The sequence below is a fragment of the Mustela nivalis genome (assembly GCF_964662115.1).
Source record: "Mustela nivalis genome assembly, chromosome: 7".
NCBI classification, from domain to species: Eukaryota; Metazoa; Chordata; class Mammalia; order Carnivora; family Mustelidae; genus Mustela; species Mustela nivalis.
Window position 1 is genome coordinate 24,024,961 of NC_139026.1, and position 12,989 is coordinate 24,037,949.

The following is a 12,989-nucleotide window of genomic DNA, read 5'->3' on the forward strand; positions in this document are numbered from 1 at the left end:
TTCTGCTTTTCCAGAGCCAGCCCAAGTGGAACTTTCCATCTGAGCCCTTCCCTGACTCCCCAGTCTCACTTGTTCTGAGCTCTGACTCCACTTTTTTTAAAAATTTTTTTACCTCTATTATAACAATTATCATGTTGCCGTGTAGTCTCTATAATTATTTGTCTATCTGGACTCAACTAGAACACAGGGACCATAGCATTCGTCTTTGCAGATAAGTGCCTACCACAGAACATGGTCTAAGTTCCTGATTATTAAAAGACTTGACTAGGGTGCCTGGGTGGCTCAGTGGGTTAAGCCGCTGCCTTCGGCTCAGGTCATGATCTCAGAGTCCTGGGATCGAGTCCCACATCGGGCTCCCTGCTCAGCAGAGAACCTGCTTCCCTCTCTCTCTCTCTGCCTGCCTCTCCATCTACTTGTGATTTCTTTCTGTCAAATAAAAAAAATAATAATAAGAAAAATCTTAAAAAAAAAATAAAAAAAAATAAAAGACTTGACTACCATAGTATGAATTTTTCCATGTTGGGGTCCACACCTTCTCAGAGTACACTGGTTGCAATAGTAGAAACTATTGACAAGGACCACTTCTGCTAATTTCTTGATGTGTAGCCTTTCAAGTTTCCCCATTCTGTAAAATGGGGATCGTAATGATACTTATCTCGTAGAAGTAAGTTTCTGCAAATGTTTCCAGGTTATTTTCCTACTTATAGATCTATTCAGGTTTTCTGCTATTTATTCTTAAGTCAATTCATGCAATTTATATTTTCTTAAGGACCATTTATATCTTGTTTTATTTTCATAAAACACTAGTAAGTATTTTCCTATTGCTTGATTTTTTTCTATACTTCTAGTTTTGTCCTGTTGCTCACTTGTATGTATATATACCTGTGTTTCTCTTTCCTGTGTTTCTCTTTTCCTCTTTCTTAAAAGAAATACGTCAAAATGTTAATAGTTGGTTTTTTTCCCCAAATGTTCAGAAATCAGTGCATATATTTCTTACATAGTCACAAAAAATACTTAAATAAAAAATCTCTTTCAGATCCTTTATTTCCAAACAAGGAAACTGAGGCCAGGAACATAGATAAATCATGACCTTTTGGTGGAACCAGGAAACCTGTACTGGACCAGCCACTTTTTGCTGTACGGTAAGAGCCATGAAAGTACCATGCTTTCTCTAGTTCTTATCTGATATGAAGAAACATAGGGGTGCCTGGGTGGCTTGGTTGGTCAAGTGTCTGCCTTTAGCTCAGATCATGATCTCGCGGTCCTGGGATTGAGTCTCATGTCAGGCGCTCTGCTCAGCGGGGAGTATGCTTCTCCCTCTCTCTCACTCTCTCTCAAATAAATAAATAAAATCTGTATTATAAAAAGAAACTGAGCCACTAAACTATCTCACTTCCCCTCTTGTTTTCATGTTGCATAGAGGTGACAATTATTAAAGAGTTGGGTGAAAGATCACTAAGAATTTATTTTGGGGGCCTAATTCACTTTATGTGATAAACTGAGTTTTTAGGCAACTCAGCATTATAGTTGGTGATAAAAGTAATTACTATAGTAGTAAAGAGCAACTTAATGTGTGAGGATAATACATATGACAATGAGTGAAATATTTGAATGTGTAATTGGAAGGTGGATCTATATTTTTGATATTTTTAAATTTCCTATGATTCTGTAATAAAAATTTTAAAGGAAAACTATTTTTAAGTAATATTTTTATTTTTGTTGGAGGAAAACTAATTTTTTAAGTGACATCTATACCCAATGTGGGGCTCGAACTCACAACCCCAAGATCAAGAATCACATGTTCTGGGGCGCCTGGGTGGCTCAGTGGGTTAAAACCTCTGCCTTTGGCTCAGGTCATGATCTCAGGGTTCTGGGATCAAGCCCCGCATCGGGCTCTCTGCTCAGTGGGGAGCCTGCTTCCTCCTCTCTCTCTCTCTGCCTGCCTCTCTGCCTACTTGTGATCTCTGTCTGTCAAATAAATTCAATAAAATCTTTAAAAAAAAAAAAAAGAATCACATGTTCTAACTGAGCCAGCCAGGTGCCCCAAAGGAAGACTATTTTATTTTATTATTTTTTAAGATTTTATTTATTTATTTGACAGAGAGAGATCACAAGTAGGCAGAGAGGCAGGCAGAGAGAGAGAGGAGGAAGCAAGCTCCCTGCTGAGCAGAGAGCCCGATGCGGGACTCGATCCCAGGACCCTGAGATCATGACCTGAGCTGAAGGCGGCGGCTTAACCCACTGAGCCACCCAGGCGCCCAGGAAGACTATTTAAAAAAAAAAATAGGGAAGGGGTGTCATCTAATAGTAGAAGACATTTATCAGTATGCCAAACATTGTGCTATCCCTTAAATGAATTATTATATTTAATCCTCACAAAAATCCATGAGATGCCGTTAGCATCTCCATCTTGCTGAGGCTTAGAAAGAGTAGGTAACTTGCTCAAAGTCACATAGCTTGAAAATGGTTTGGCCAGAATTTGATCCAGGTCTGTCTGATTCCAGAGCTGGATCTCTTTACTACTCATGATCACCAAACTTAATAAATACTTGATTCAGTGAGTAAGTGAACTTTCACTTGCAGAAATTTGTATTTATCTTGATCACTTTTCTTTATTATTTTTCTTTAAAAAGGTAAATTTCTGATTTTATCAACATCTTCCCATAAGAAAGAACAAATACAAGTGTCTATGAGATTTTACTGTATCTCAAAGATGCGCCGTTGTTTTATGTACCGATTATGTGCCAATTATAATTATAGGTATCATTTAAGTATCAGCTTATGTGTGAGTTTTATTTGTAGACACCCATTGATTTCTGGTAATATCCCAACTTTAGAAGCATTAAAATTTGTACTTTAGAATAGGTAATACAAGGAATGTGTGTATATATATGTTTTCTTTATTGCAACATTAGGTTTTTTCCTATAAGTTCTGAGGCAATGCAGCGTAGTTGTCAGGCATGTAGACTCTGAAGCCAATCTGCTTGGTTTCAAATCCCTCTCTGCTTCTTATCTGCATGTAGCCCTTGGAGAAATTACTTAATTTTTCTGATTTAAAAACTTCATCTATAAAATGAAGATAGTAATATTTTCTTTTGGATCCCTCATGGTAGACTTCAATTAGGGATTTTTAGTTTGATTTCTAATGAAAAGATGGATCTGATTCTTTGCTTAAAGTATCTATCAACTCGGGTGCCTGGGTGGCTCAATGGGTTAAAGCCTCTGTCTTTGGCTCAGGTCATGGTCCCAGGGTCCTGGGATCGAGCCCCGCATCGGCCTCTCTGTTCAGCCGGGAGCCTGCTTCTTCCTCTCTCTCTGCCTGCCTCTCTGCCTACTTGTGATCTGCCTGTCAAGTAAATAAATAAAAATTTAAAAAAAAATCTATCGATTGTCAGAGTATTAACCTTATAAAATAAAGCTGCTGGTTATTTTTATCAGCAAAAGATGGGTTTTTTCAGGAATAGCAGAGAATTGCAACCAAGGACAAGAAAACTACGACAAAACCATCGACAATTCCAAAAAACAAAGGAGACGTATGCCCTTTTATAAAGCAAAGGGGGTAGAGAAGTTGGGAGGGGCTATTTTAAACATAAAATCTACTGGATTAAACTGGGTGTTCAAAGTATAGTGGCTTCTCATTGGCTAAATTGTGCTGCCTCTCAGGAGCTGGGCTATTGGAGTGGGAGTTGGATGCAGGCTTTCTTCCTTCCGCTGGGATAGTAAAGTAGTGTCTCACAGGTAAGGTCCCTCTCTTCTTGCTGGGTTTGCAACTGATCCTGCATGCTAGGGCATGAGAATGCACCCTGCCAAATCTCTAACTCCGTTTTAGTGATGTTTCCCTTTGTTAAATTTCACAACAAAAACTGAGTCCTTATTTCTGCCTGTATTTTATTTTCAAAGATTATCTTTTTTTCTTGTAAAGATTTTATTTTTTTTCTTTCAAGTTTTTTTTTTTTTTAAGATGTATTTATTTGAGAGTGGGGAGGGGCAGAGGGAGAGAGAAACTCTAAGCAGAGTCCATGCTGAGCACAGAGGCTGAGGCGAGGCTTAATCCCATGACCCTGGGATCACTACCTGAGCTGAAATCAAGAGGGGGTCACTTAACCAACTGCGCCACGCAGGTGTCCCTCAAGTTTTAATTTAAATTCCAGTTTGTTAACATACAGTGTAATATTAGTTTCAGGTGTAAAATTTAATGATTCATCGCTTATATACAATACTCAATGCTCACCCCAAGGGCCCTCCTTAATTTCCAACACCTATTTAACACATCTCCCTGTGCCTCCCTCCCCCACTTCCCCTCCAGTAACCCTCAGTTTGTTCTCTATAGTTAAGAGTCTGTTTCCTGGTGTACCTCTCCGCTGCCCACCCCCCCAAACATCCACGTTCATCGGTTTTGTTTATTAAATCCCACATCTGATACAGGGTTACTATCCAAAATCTACAAAGGAACTTATAAAACTGAACACACAAAAAAACAAATAATCCAGTTAAAAAATGGACAGAAAACATGAATAGACTTTTTTTTTTTTTCCAAAGAAGATATACAGATAACTAACAGAGGAAACGATGCTCAACCTCACTCGTCATCAGGGAAATATAAATCAAAATCACAATGAGATATCACCTAACACCGGTCAGAATGGCTAAAATTAACAACATGGGAAACAACAGGTGTTAACAAGGAGTGGGGAAGGGGGAACCCTCCTACACTGTTGTTGGGAATACAAACTGGTGGAGCCACTCTGGAAAACAGTGTAGAGTTTCCTCAAAAAGTTAAAAATAGAGCTACCCAATGATCCAGCAATTGCACTACTAGGTATTTACCCAAAGGATAAAAAAAAACACCGGCTTGAAGGGATATATGCACCTGATGTTTATGGCAGCATTATCAACAATAGCCGGATTATGGAAAGAGTACAAATGTCCATCAACCGATGAATGGATAAAGAAGATGAGGGGTGTGTGTGTGTGTGCGGGTATGTACACACATGTGTGTATATAAATATGTATATTTAATGGAATATACTATATATATAATGCAATATTACTTGGCCATAAACAAGAATGGAATCTTGACAGTTAAAACGACATGGACGGAGCTAGAAAGCATTATATGAAATGAAATCAGAGAAAGACAGACACCATGTGATTTCACTTATTTGTGGAATTTAAGATTTCATTCATTAATCTCTACATCCAACATGGGGCTTGAACTTACAACCCTGAGATCAAGAATCATGTTCTACCAACTGAGCCAGCCAGGAACCCCAAAGATTATCTTTTAATTCAAAGACTTGTAATTGTCTTCAGGAGTTCTCCAGTCCAATGATGCCCTAAAAACAGCCATCCTATCACACTGAGTTCAAAGAAAGAACATGATACCAGTAAGACACATGTCCATGAATTCACTACCTACTATAAGCCAGTTAATGTTGCATAAAGAAAACCTCCAATCCATAACCATAGCCTATACTCATTCTAACCACCTAAACAGGTGTTTCTTCCATATCTTTTTGCAATTGGAAGGTATATATTCATTAATATTTTCTTGATCTCTTGCTCTCTCCTTCTCTGCCTTTCCAGTTAGTGTTTACAAAAATAATCTTCTTAGCTCAATTCAAGGAGCAAGTGAACAGAATTTATTTTTGCCAGATGAGGTCTATGGGTCCAATGGATTTATTTATTTATTTGTTTATTTTTTATTTTTTTTAAGATTTTATTTATTTATTTGACAGATTGAGATCACAAGTAGGCAGAGAGGCAGGCAGAGAGAGAAGAGGAAGCAGGCTCCCCGTGGAGCAGAGAGCCCGATGCGGGACTCTATCCCAGGACCCTGAGATCATGACCTGAGCCGAAGGCAGCGGCTCAACCCACCGAGCCACCCAGGTGCCCCCAACGGATTTATTTGGAATGCCCTAGGCTACTTGTTAACTAAGGTGAGCTATAATGAATTTTTGAAAGCAAAAAAAAATGATATCTTACTCTAAGACTAGAAAATGTTTTCTGAAGTTTAGGAACTATAAGATGTGGACTTTTTGTTTGGTTTTGTTTTAGGCAGTCTAGATGGCTAAGAAAGAATAAAGATGTTGACAAAGGTTAAATGGGCAGAGGATGTAAGAAAGATCATTTTCTTTGTATACTCTTCTATATTTAAAACATTCCCCCTGGAAGAGGGGGAGCCTAAATTTCTCCTCTTTAAAAATGTCAGAAACAGGGGCGCCTGGGTGGCTTGGTGGGTTAAAGCCTCTGTCTTTGGCTCGGGTCATGATCCCAGGGTCCTGGGATGGAGCCCTGCATCGGGCTCTCTGCTCAGTGGGGAGCCTGCTTCCCCACCCCCAACCCCCACCTGCCTCTCTGCCTACTTGTAATCTCTGTCTCTCTGTCAAATAAATAAATAAAATATTTTTTTAAAATGTCAGAAACCTCTTATCTAAAACATTATTTTCATGTTAATACAGTGGTTCTCAATTCTGACTATACATTAAATCATCAGAGAACATTTTTTGTTTAAAGATTTTATTTGTTTATTTGACAGACAGAGATTACAAGTAGACAGAGAGGCAGGCAGAGAGAGAGAGGGAAGCAGGCTCCCCGCTGAGCAGAGAGCCCGATGCCAGACCCAATCCCAGGACCCTGGGATCACGACCTGAGCCGAAGGCAGCGGCTTAACCCACTGAGCCACCCAGGCGCCGCATCAGAGAACATTTTTTTAATGCCACGCTTAAAACCAAACACAGAGATTCCAATTTAATTGTTCTGAGGTGGGACCTGGGCATTATTAGTGTTTAAAAGTTCCCCAGGTGATTCTAATGTGCAGCTGGGCAAGAAAGTGAATGGGTTAATGTGTTATTTTAATATCTCCCTGATCTCTGATCTCTGGGAAAGGAATTGATTTTAATACTTCATTTTACTGCTTATGAAACATTCAATTAATTTTTGTTGTTTGAACATAAGAAGGATAAGAAGGAAAGATTGGACCTGGGATCTGAACTTTACAGTCCAATGATGTAATTGTGATCAATCAGAGACCCAATTGGTTTATTTTTTAGTATTATATCTTAGTACCATACATTTATTTTATTATCAGCATGAAGTTAAATTTCAATGCCTATTTCTGCTACAGGAACTTGAAATTTTACATCCATTGCCAGAAATATAGTAGACCATGTTCCAAAACCTTTGTCAGTCTATTCAATGAACAGGTGATTGGCTATATGCCAAGGGAATATGCTGCCCTCTGGAGGGTACTGTGTTGTTACAGATGAAAACATCATCTCTCTATGTATATTTCAAAGCTAGTGAGAAGTCATGAAACAAAACAAAAAGGCTTCATGGTCAAATTATTTGGAAAATGCTGCACTATCTCTGTGTAAGGAAATCACAGTGCAAATTAATAAATAAGTTGATAAGTTCTACAATACATTTGTTTCCCAAACTAATTGGACCATTTTCTCTCCTCCCTAACTCCTGTTAATATTTGGGGAACTAATACTATACAAATAATAGTACTCTGTATTTTGTATATGCTTTTGTGTTAATCTACAAATAACATTTGGGGTTTGGAGTAATTAAAAAAGAAAAACTTATTGCAAGATTTCTTCAATAAGCTATAAAAAGAAGAAGATTGATAAAGCAGATGCATAGAATAAAAAGGTCCCCTATCCATACAGTGACATTTTGACTGAAGGGATACACTCTGATGTGGCAACGTGAACTGCTATGTGATACTGTGATACTATTCCTGTTACCTTTCTTCTTAGTTTTTTTGTCTTAATGCAACATTTGAAATGTTTGTACTGTTGCAAAACAAATGGAATTATGACTTGTGCTTTATAATATATACAAAGTTGATTTTGTGTACTGTCAAATGTGACAGGAATCTTAGTAGACCAAAAATATATAGGGTTCCACCCATAAGTTCCATTAGTATGGGTGTAAGTCCATTCATGCAATTACAGCTGTGTTTTCCTCAGCTTAGAAAGATAGCAAGTTTTATAGAAATAAAGTGTTTTTAGTCCAAAGGCTTGGGTTCATTGTTTTATGTCACTAATTTTGTGATCTTTGCCAATTAAATGCAATTTTCCTCATGTGTAAAAGGAAGACAAAGCTGTTGTAAGTGTTCAATGAGATACTATATGATGTGAAACACATCACCCTTATAGTAGGACTGCAACAAATGTAAGTTCAATGTGAAGATGATTGGTGAGCACAGAGATAACACCTTGACTAAAGAACCAAGGAGTCAACTTAGAAGGAAGCTGAAACTGGAAGTGAGAAGGAAAGTGAATCGTATCCTGCTTTACCAACAACCATCCCTGTTTTAACACTTATGGTCCCACGTTAAGGAAACTCCTCAATCCTGGTCACAGTGGGGGTGGTTGATCATCCTTACTCAGAATAGAATAACCCAGAAGAGAGGGCAAATCACTGAGGAGGAACTAATGGTTGGAACACAGGCACAGAGTCTGGGAACATTAGGAAGAATGGTCCTGAGATTGACCAGTATTTCTCAGGTAGATGCAAACCAGGCTTAGAATGTGAGTCGGGATAAAGCCATAGATGGAAGTCATAGAAAGACTTGACCCGAGGAGGGAAACTCAGGATACTATACAAGTAACACTACCCAAGAGAAATGCTGCACAACTAATTTGTTGAGTGAGTGTGGTGGTGAGACAAAAGTGAACAACGTGGGGCCACCTGGATGGCTCAGTTTGGTGTAAGTGTCCAACTCTTGATTTCAGCTCCGGTCATGATCTCAGGGTCGGGAGACCAAGCCCCGTGTCAGGCTCTGTGTGGACATGGAGCCCCTTGGGATACTCTCTCCCTCCTCTCCTTCCCCTCCCCCCCCCTCTCAAAAAAAAAAAAAAGTGAATAATGAGGAAAGAATAGTCTCTTCAGGGAGTAATGCTGGCACAATTATTATCCACAGGGAAGGGAACAATTCCCCTACCTCTCACACAAAAAAACAAAAATTAACAACGCAGAAGTCTAAATATGGAAATCACAACTTTAAACATTTAAGAAGGAAATAAAGGAGAAAAGCTTAATGAATGATTTTCAAAATAAGCTATCAAAAGGGAAAGATGGATAACATTGATTACATTAAAGGGAAAAGATCCCATGAACATAGTGAAAAGCTGAGATAAACTGAGGAACAATATTTGCAATACATCAAACCTACAAAGTACTTACATTAAGAGTATGTTAAAGACCTTAACAATTCAATAAGGGAAGTGTCAAAAATCCAACAGACACATGAGAGGAATAAACAATTCATAGAAGAAACTTTTGTGGGGGGAAACCCATTATTTTTTTAGGGAGCTCATTTTACTATGAATCCAAGAAACACAATGAAATAACATTTTGCACCAAGCAAATGATCAGAAGTTAAAAAGCCTGACAATACTAAGTGTTGGTGAGAAGCAACAGAAATTCTCTTATGCTACCAGTGAGGGTGTGAATTGGTACAACTCTTTAGAAGCACAAATTCTCAGTATCTACAGATGTTGTAGAAGTATACACCTGAGCACCAACTTCTAGGCATACAGACTAGAGAAACTTTCAAATGTGCACACAAGTAATCGCATTTAAGAGTATTCACTGCAGGGGCGCCTGGATAGCCTAGTGGGTTAAGCCTCTGCCTTTGGCTTAGGTCATGATCTTGGTTTCCTGAGATTGAGCCTTACATTTGGCTCTCTGTTCAGCGGGAGCCTGCTTCCCCCTCTCTCTCTCTGCCTGCCTCTCTGCCTACTCGTGATGTTTGTCAAATAAGTAAATAAAATCTTTTAAAAAAGAGAGTATTTACTGCAGGATTGTTTATAAGAGCAAGAGACTAGAAATAACTCAAATATCCATCGATGATAAAGTAAATTATGGTATAATCCAGCCAATTTATTAAAATAAATGAGTAGAACTAATGACCAGTCTAAGTAAATCTGAAAAGCAGACTACAGAACTAGAAAAAGCAAGGTGCAGCAGAATTTATACAGTATGTTATTGTTTATATCAAGTGTAAAAAATGCAATATTACAGACTTTATAGGTATGCAAATATATAATGAAAGTATGAAAACAGTCACAGAGATAATTAATTAACCACAGAGTGGTTACCGCTCAGGAGAAAACAACAGAAATAAAATCAGGAAGGAGTTCATAGGACATCAAGTATGTCTACTATGTTTTATTTTTAAACTGTCTAAAGGAGCTATAGCAAAATGTTAAGACTGGCCAAAACTGGGTGATAGAAACATGAGTATTATTTGGTTCTTTAGACTTTTCTCTACACTTTGATTATTCGTTTTTTTTTTTAAGAAAGAAAAGAAAATGTTATTAACATTTAAATTCAGGTTATTTCAATATTATTTTAAAATTAAAAAAAACAAAACAAAACAAAACTATGCTTTTAAGAATTGATCAAGCCAAGTTTAACATGATTTCCAAAGAGCAAATTAAAACTACTCAGTGTTGTGACACATAGTTCACTGCCACTTAACCAACACTAGATGTCACTTTACTTCATGCATTTAATTTAATATGAGTGCTTTCTGGTGAAATAAGATGAACTTGAATATGATTTATAATTGTTCTCCTCCAGTGGATATGGAAAATGAGGAAAACTGAGAGTGCCCGCTGCTATATAACCATTCGAGAAGGCAAGGACATGTCTGTTTAGGTTCGTAGTTTTATTCTCAATATCAACTGCACATAAGAGGATTGTAGAAATACTGTTAGTTCAACAGACAAAGAGTATAAGAAAATTTGACAGAAGAAATGTTTAATGTCGCCAAAATGTATGAAGTCACATTTGGAGCAGTATTCTTTCAGATGGCAGGTGTATGAGAGACTTGCCAGGGAAATGTTATGTCTCTAATCTCAAAGCCCAGTTTGTGGTCAATGGGGAGGGAACATCATTTCAGATCTTTTAATTCGAAGTTATATTGCAGTTCATTAGAGCACTGCATTTTCCACAAACAAGGACTCCTTAAATCAATAATTTTTACCCTTTTAGGGGGATAAAGACCTTTGATAATCACTAAAAACATGGACTTTCTTGGGACGCTTGGGTGGCTCAGTCGGTGAAGCATCTGCCTTCTACCCAGGTCATGATCCCAGGGTAGAAGGCTTCTTGCTCAGCAGGGAGGCTGCTTCTTCCTCTGCCTGCTGCCCCCCCTGCTCGTGCTCTCTTTCTCACTCTCCCTGTCTCTCTGACAATAAATATATAAATAAATAAACAAATAAAATCTTCAGAAAAAAATATGGACTTTATAAACATTTCTATATCAACATGTAAAAATTGTTTCCGGCCATTTCTGCAGATTTGCAGACATGCTTAAGGTTCATGCTTGGACCCCAGATTGGAATCCCTGGGATAGGCAAAAGCACTTGCCCAGGTGTTTCCCCCAAGTGTCTTAAACTCTGCATTCACTCTGGCAATAACTGAGAATGGAAATCACAACAGAGGATGTGGCTGAGGTCTGCACACATGATGTAGCTACACAATTTAATTGTGTAAATACATAATATGGACACTAACCCTGTAAATTCAGGTATTAACCAAACATAGTCACTATCTATTTTGGAAATATCTGGCTTATAGGTTTGAGTCAAACTAGCTACATATACTTTTTTTTTTTAAATCAGAATATTTAAGAAAAAAATATAGTTATATATTTATTTATTAAAATATGTATTTAGAAACTTGATTTTTCCTGGGGAGCAAACTAAATTTCCAGAATTGCTCCATGAATTAAAAATATTTCCTTGTGCCTATTTGTCCAACTGTTTTCACTATATACATCCGAACTAGAAAGAACTATTTTAAAATTTTTATTATTTATTTTCTTGCATCATAAATATTTTTAAAGCAATCTTTAGCCTGAACTAGGTGATGGTAATTGGTTTTATGAATACGAGTTAATGAAATTTCACTACACATTATAAAGACACTCAAATAAGCTTGAAACCCTTTTATCTTCTTTGTTCTAGACCTTTCCTTATTCTAAAGGCCTCCTCTGTTAACCACATTATCCATCTAGCATTATCAGGTGTTCAATGACAAACAGGATTCTTCTTTATCATGAGAACCCTTTTATTCGAGCTATGTAGGCCACAGTTACAATAGGTAAAATGGAGTACTTTTTAAAAAATTGTGGTTTTACTCTATAGAGATTATGTTAATGCCATAAGAATGGTATCAAATGGTACCAGAGTTTCTTCTTCTCCTATTATGCAATTCTACTGCATGTTTTAAGCCTTGGTTAAGTCAGACAAGAGTGTTTTGGAGACCTGATTTGGGGCGGTGACAAAATAGCCAGTTATAGCAGCCATTGTGAAATTACATGTGAAAAGTGGAAGCTGCTCTAGAACAGACTCTATCTTGGGTTCTAACCACTCGACCACAAAAAACTTCCACAACCCTCTCTAACAGATATGGGAGAACATGTGGTTTTTATCCAAGACAGAAAGGGCTCCATGCACAGTTTAATTTAGGCAGTTAAACAAAAATTCAAAGTTCTGCTTCCTTAAAACAAAGAGCCTAAGTACTGATCCTTCTTTGTTTATAATTCATAATGCCCCTAGGATGTTTCCTTAAAGAAAGTGGTCAGTATAAACATTTTAACTCCATGGAGAAAAACTTATATTTTCACAACTAAATATTTAACCATTTATCCAATAAAATCTGTAGATTTTAAGTTACTGATTTAACTCTCTCTCACTGGCCTTAAAACTTGGAAACATCTGACTTCTCTTTATGAAAACTACTGTCATAAGTGCTCTACTGAATGGTCAGTTTTTCCATGGAGGAAGTCGTCCTCTATGAATCAGAGGAGGCTTAATCAATACGCTCATATTTCCAGTTCTATAGCCAAGATCCAAGTTCCAATCCAATAATAACATGTGATCATTCTGTCAATTTCTGGTTCTTTTTTTTTTTTTTTTAAAGATTTTATTTATTTATTTGACAGAGAGAGATCACAAGTAGGCAGA